The following is a 5,000-nucleotide window of genomic DNA, read 5'->3' as shown; positions in this document are numbered from 1 at the left end:
CTAAATGGTGAAAATGCAACAGCTGTTAATCAGACTCACTTTGACTTTATATAGTGCACCAAGAGATAGTTTCTCGCTTACGGCCACACTGTCCTGAGTACGCCTGATCTCGTCTGATCTCGGAAGCTAAGCAGGGTCGGGCTTGGTTAGTACTTGGATGGGAGACCGCCTGGGAATACCAGGTGCTGTAAGCATTTTGTCAACTCTTTGTCCGTTTTTTCCCACAAGGCTGAAATATGTGCCCTCGCTTTGAAATAAGTAAGCAAGGTTAGTTTGTATTTCATCCAACAATCTGTGCTACAAATTATGGCTACAGTATATGCAATTTTGAGTGACACAAAGATTCTTATCTAAATGGTGAAAATGCAACAGCTGTTAATCAGACTCACTTTGACTTTATATAGTGCACCAAGAGATAGTTTCTCGCTTACGGCCACACTGTCCTGAGTACGCCTGATCTCGTCTGATCTCGGAAGCTAAGCAGGGTCGGGCTTGGTTAGTACTTGGATGGGAGACCGCCTGGGAATACCAGGTGCTGTAAGCATTTTGTCAACTCTTTGTCCGTTTTTTCCCACAAGGCTGAAATATGTGCCCTCGCTTTGAAATAAGTAAGCAAGGTTAGTTTGTATTTCATCCAACAATCTGTGCTACAAATTATGGCTACAGTATATGCAATTTTGAGTGACACAAAGATTCTTATCTAAATGGTGAAAATGCAACAGCTGTTAATCAGACTCACTTTGACTTTATATAGTGCACCAAGAGATAGTTTCTCGCTTACGGCCACACTGTCCTGAGTACGCCTGATCTCGTCTGATCTCGGAAGCTAAGCAGGGTCGGGCCTGGTTAGTACTTGGATGGGAGACCGCCTGGGAATACCAGGTGCTGTAAGCATTTTGTCAACTCTTTGTCCGTTTTTTCCCACAAGGCTGAAATATGTGCCCTCGCTTTGAAATAAGTAAGCAAGGTTAGTTTGTATTTCATCCAACAATCTGTGCTACAAATTATGGCTACAGTATATGCAATTTTGAGTGACACAAAGATTCTTATCTAAATGGTGAAAATGCAACAGCTGTTAATCAGACTCACTTTGACTTTATATAGTGCACCAAGAGATAGTTTCTCGCTTACGGCCACACTGTCCTGAGTACGCCTGATCTCGTCTGATCTCAGAAGCTAAGCAGGGTCGGGCCTGGTTAGTACTTGGATGGGAGACCGCCTGGGAATACCAGGTGCTGTAAGCATTTTGTCAACTCTTTGTCCGTTTTTTCCCACAAGGCTGAAATATGTGCCCTCGCTTTGAAATAAGTAAGCAAGGTTAGTTTGTATTTCATCCAACAATCTGTGCTACAAATTATGGCTACAGTATATGCAATTTTTTCCACATTTTGAGTGACACAAAGATTCTTATCTAAATGGTGAAAATGCAACAGCTGTTAATCAGACTCACTTTGACTTTATATAGTGCACCAAGAGATAGTTTCTCGCTTACGGCCACACTGTCCTGAGTACGCCTGATCTCGTCTGATCTCGGAAGCTAAGCAGGGTCGGGCCTGGTTAGTACTTGGATGGGAGACCGCCTGGGAATACCAGGTGCTGTAAGCATTTTGTCAACTCTTTGTCCGTTTTTTCCCACAAGGCTGAAATATGTGCCCTCGCTTTGAAATAAGTAAGCAAGGTTAGTTTGTATTTCATCCAACAATCTGTGCTACAAATTATGGCTACAGTATATGCAATTTTGAGTGACACAAAGATTCTTATCTAAATGGTGAAAATGCAACAGCTGTTAATCAGACTCACTTTGACTTTATATAGTGCACCAAGAGATAGTTTCTCGCTTACGGCCACACTGTCCTGAGTACGCCTGATCTCGTCTGATCTCGAAGCTAAGCAGGGTCGGGCCTGGTTAGTACTTGGATGGGAGACCGCCTGGGAATACCAGGTGCTGTAAGCATTTTGTCAACTCTTTGTCCGTTTTTTCCCACAAGGCTGAAATATGTGCCCTCGCTTTGAAATAAGTAAGCAAGGTTAGTTTGTATTTCATCCAACAATCTGTGCTACAAATTATGGCTACAGTATATGCAATTTTGAGTGACACAAAGATTCTTATCTAAATGGTGAAAATGCAACAGCTGTTAATCAGACTCACTTTGACTTTATATAGTGCACCAAGAGATAGTTTCTCGCTTACGGCCACACTGTCCTGAGTACGCCTGATCTCGTCTGATCTCAGAAGCTAAGCAGGGTCGGGCCTGGTTAGTACTTGGATGGGAGACCGCCTGGGAATACCAGGTGCTGTAAGCATTTTGTCAACTCTTTGTCCGTTTTTTCCCACAAGGCTGAAATATGTGCCCTCGCTTTGAAATAAGTAAGCAAGGTTAGTTTGTATTTCATCCAACAATCTGTGCTACAAATTATGGCTACAGTATATGCAATTTTTCCACATTTTGAGTGACACAAAGATTCTTATCTAAATGGTGAAAATGCAACAGCTGTTAATCAGACTCACTTTGACTTTATATAGTGCACCAAGAGATAGTTTCTCGCTTACGGCCACACTGTCCTGAGTACGCCTGATCTCGTCTGATCTCAGAAGCTAAGCAGGGTCGGGCCTGGTTAGTACTTGGATGGGAGACCGCCTGGGAATACCAGGTGCTGTAAGCATTTTGTCAACTCTTTGTCCGTTTTTTCCCACAAGGCTGAAATATGTGCCCTCGCTTTGAAATAAGTAAGCAAGGTTAGTTTGTATTTCATCCAACAATCTGTGCTACAAATTATGGCTACAGTATATGCAATTTTGAGTGACACAAAGATTCTTATCTAAATGGTGAAAATGCAACAGCTGTTAATCAGACTCACTTTGACTTTATATAGTGCACCAAGAGATAGTTTCTCGCTTACGGCCACACTGTCCTGAGTACGCCTGATCTCGTCTGATCTCGGAAGCTAAGCAGGGTCGGGCCTGGTTAGTACTTGGATGGGAGACCGCCTGGGAATACCAGGTGCTGTAAGCATTTTGTCAACTCTTTGTCCGTTTTTTCCCACAAGGCTGAAATATGTGCCCTCGCTTTGAAATAAGTAAGCAAGGTTAGTTTGTATTTCATCCAACAATCTGTGCTACAAATTATGGCTACAGTATATGCAATTTTGAGTGACACAAAGATTCTTATCTAAATGGTGAAAATGCAACAGCTGTTAATCAGACTCACTTTGACTTTATATAGTGCACCAAGAGATAGTTTCTCGCTTACGGCCACACTGTCCTGAGTACGCCTGATCTCGTCTGATCTCGGAAGCTAAGCAGGGTCGGGCTTGGTTAGTACTTGGATGGGAGACCGCCTGGGAATACCAGGTGCTGTAAGCATTTTGTCAACTCTTTGTCCGTTTTTTCCCACAAGGCTGAAATATGTGCCCTCGCTTTGAAATAAGTAAGCAAGGTTAGTTTGTATTTCATCCAACAATCTGTGCTACAAATTATGGCTACAGTATATTTTTCAATTTTGAGTGACACAAAGATTCTTATCTAAATGGTGAAAATGCAACAGCTGTTAATCAGACTCACTTTGACTTTATATAGTGCACCAAGAGATAGTTTCTCGCTTACGGCCACACTGTCCTGAGTACGCCTGATCTCGTCTGATCTCGGAAGCTAAGCAGGGTCGGGCTTGGTTAGTACTTGGATGGGAGACCGCCTGGGAATACCAGGTGCTGTAAGCATTTTGTCAACTCTTTGTCCGTTTTTTCCCACAAGGCTGAAATATGTGCCCTCGCTTTGAAATAAGTAAGCAAGGTTAGTTTGTATTTCATCCAACAATCTGTGCTACAAATTATGGCTACAGTATATGCAATTTTGAGTGACACAAAGATTCTTATCTAAATGGTGAAAATGCAACAGCTGTTAATCAGACTCACTTTGACTTTATATAGTGCACCAAGAGATAGTTTCTCGCTTACGGCCACACTGTCCTGAGTACGCCTGATCTCGTCTGATCTCGGAAGCTAAGCAGGGTCGGGCTTGGTTAGTACTTGGATGGGAGACCGCCTGGGAATACCAGGTGCTGTAAGCATTTTGTCAACTCTTTGTCCGTTTTTTCCCACAAGGCTGAAATATGTGCCCTCGCTTTGAAATAAGTAAGCAAGGTTAGTTTGTATTTCATCCAACAATCTGTGCTACAAATTATGGCTACAGTATATGCAATTTTTTCCACATTTTGAGTGACACAAAGATTCTTATCTAAATGGTGAAAATGCAACAGCTGTTAATCAGACTCACTTTGACTTTATATAGTGCACCAAGAGATAGTTTCTCGCTTACGGCCACACTGTCCTGAGTACGCCTGATCTCGTCTGATCTCGGAAGCTAAGCAGGGTCGGGCTTGGTTAGTACTTGGATGGGAGACCGCCTGGGAATACCAGGTGCTGTAAGCATTTTGTCAACTCTTTGTCCGTTTTTTCCCACAAGGCTGAAATATGTGCCCTCGCTTTGAAATAAGTAAGCAAGGTTAGTTTGTATTTCATCCAACAATCTGTGCTACAAATTATGGCTACAGTATATGCAATTTTTCCACATTTTGAGTGACACAAAGATTCTTATCTAAATGGTGAAAATGCAACAGCTGTTAATCAGACTCACTTTGACTTTATATAGTGCACCAAGAGATAGTTTCTCGCTTACGGCCACACTGTCCTGAGTACGCCTGATCTCGTCTGATCTCGGAAGCTAAGCAGGGTCGGGCTTGGTTAGTACTTGGATGGGAGACCGCCTGGGAATACCAGGTGCTGTAAGCATTTTGTCAACTCTTTGTCCGTTTTTTCCCACAAGGCTGAAATATGTGCCCTCGCTTTGAAATAAGTAAGCAAGGTTAGTTTGTATTTCATCCAACAATCTGTGCTACAAATTATGGCTACAGTATATGCAATTTTGAGTGACACAAAGATTCTTATCTAAATGGTGAAAATGCAACAGCTGTTAATCAGACTCACTTTGACTTTATATAGTG

The 5,000-nt window shown here is 42.4% G+C and overlaps 13 non-coding genes and 1 pseudogene across 13 annotated transcripts; all 14 read left to right on the top strand.

Annotated features, from left to right (window-relative positions):
• Positions 1-75: 75 nt before the first annotated feature.
• On the top strand, positions 76-194 carry LOC135569663 (5S ribosomal RNA). Its single transcript, XR_010463250.1, has one exon. It is a non-coding gene; the product is annotated as a 5S ribosomal RNA (ribosomal RNA).
• Positions 195-425: 231 nt separating this feature from the next.
• On the top strand, positions 426-544 carry LOC135569662 (5S ribosomal RNA). The gene has a single exon (XR_010463249.1). It is a non-coding gene; the product is annotated as a 5S ribosomal RNA (ribosomal RNA).
• Positions 545-775: 231 nt separating this feature from the next.
• LOC135569583 (5S ribosomal RNA) lies at positions 776-894 on the top strand. The gene has a single exon (XR_010463170.1). It is a non-coding gene; the product is annotated as a 5S ribosomal RNA (ribosomal RNA).
• A 231-nt stretch (positions 895-1,125) lies between these two features.
• Positions 1,126-1,244, top strand: LOC135569472 (5S ribosomal RNA). Its single transcript, XR_010463060.1, has one exon. It is a non-coding gene; the product is annotated as a 5S ribosomal RNA (ribosomal RNA).
• A 242-nt stretch (positions 1,245-1,486) lies between these two features.
• Positions 1,487-1,605, top strand: LOC135569582 (5S ribosomal RNA). Its single transcript, XR_010463169.1, has one exon. It is a non-coding gene; the product is annotated as a 5S ribosomal RNA (ribosomal RNA).
• A 231-nt stretch (positions 1,606-1,836) lies between these two features.
• Positions 1,837-1,954, top strand: LOC135569698 (5S ribosomal RNA; annotated as a pseudogene).
• A 231-nt stretch (positions 1,955-2,185) lies between these two features.
• LOC135569471 (5S ribosomal RNA) lies at positions 2,186-2,304 on the top strand. The gene has a single exon (XR_010463059.1). It is a non-coding gene; the product is annotated as a 5S ribosomal RNA (ribosomal RNA).
• A 241-nt stretch (positions 2,305-2,545) lies between these two features.
• Positions 2,546-2,664, top strand: LOC135569470 (5S ribosomal RNA). Its single transcript, XR_010463058.1, has one exon. It is a non-coding gene; the product is annotated as a 5S ribosomal RNA (ribosomal RNA).
• Positions 2,665-2,895: 231 nt separating this feature from the next.
• LOC135569580 (5S ribosomal RNA) lies at positions 2,896-3,014 on the top strand. Its single transcript, XR_010463168.1, has one exon. It is a non-coding gene; the product is annotated as a 5S ribosomal RNA (ribosomal RNA).
• Positions 3,015-3,245: 231 nt separating this feature from the next.
• On the top strand, positions 3,246-3,364 carry LOC135569661 (5S ribosomal RNA). Its single transcript, XR_010463248.1, has one exon. It is a non-coding gene; the product is annotated as a 5S ribosomal RNA (ribosomal RNA).
• Positions 3,365-3,598: 234 nt separating this feature from the next.
• On the top strand, positions 3,599-3,717 carry LOC135569660 (5S ribosomal RNA). The gene has a single exon (XR_010463247.1). It is a non-coding gene; the product is annotated as a 5S ribosomal RNA (ribosomal RNA).
• A 231-nt stretch (positions 3,718-3,948) lies between these two features.
• Positions 3,949-4,067, top strand: LOC135569659 (5S ribosomal RNA). The gene has a single exon (XR_010463246.1). It is a non-coding gene; the product is annotated as a 5S ribosomal RNA (ribosomal RNA).
• Positions 4,068-4,309: 242 nt separating this feature from the next.
• Positions 4,310-4,428, top strand: LOC135569658 (5S ribosomal RNA). The gene has a single exon (XR_010463245.1). It is a non-coding gene; the product is annotated as a 5S ribosomal RNA (ribosomal RNA).
• A 241-nt stretch (positions 4,429-4,669) lies between these two features.
• Positions 4,670-4,788, top strand: LOC135569657 (5S ribosomal RNA). Its single transcript, XR_010463244.1, has one exon. It is a non-coding gene; the product is annotated as a 5S ribosomal RNA (ribosomal RNA).
• The last annotated feature ends 212 nt before the right edge of the window (positions 4,789-5,000 follow it).

Source organism: Oncorhynchus nerka, unplaced genomic scaffold (genome assembly GCF_034236695.1).
Source record: "Oncorhynchus nerka isolate Pitt River unplaced genomic scaffold, Oner_Uvic_2.0 unplaced_scaffold_1161, whole genome shotgun sequence".
Classification (NCBI taxonomy): domain Eukaryota; kingdom Metazoa; phylum Chordata; class Actinopteri; order Salmoniformes; family Salmonidae; genus Oncorhynchus; species Oncorhynchus nerka.
The sequence above is the reverse complement of the archived record's forward strand: the minus strand, read 5'-3'. Positions and strand labels throughout refer to the sequence as shown.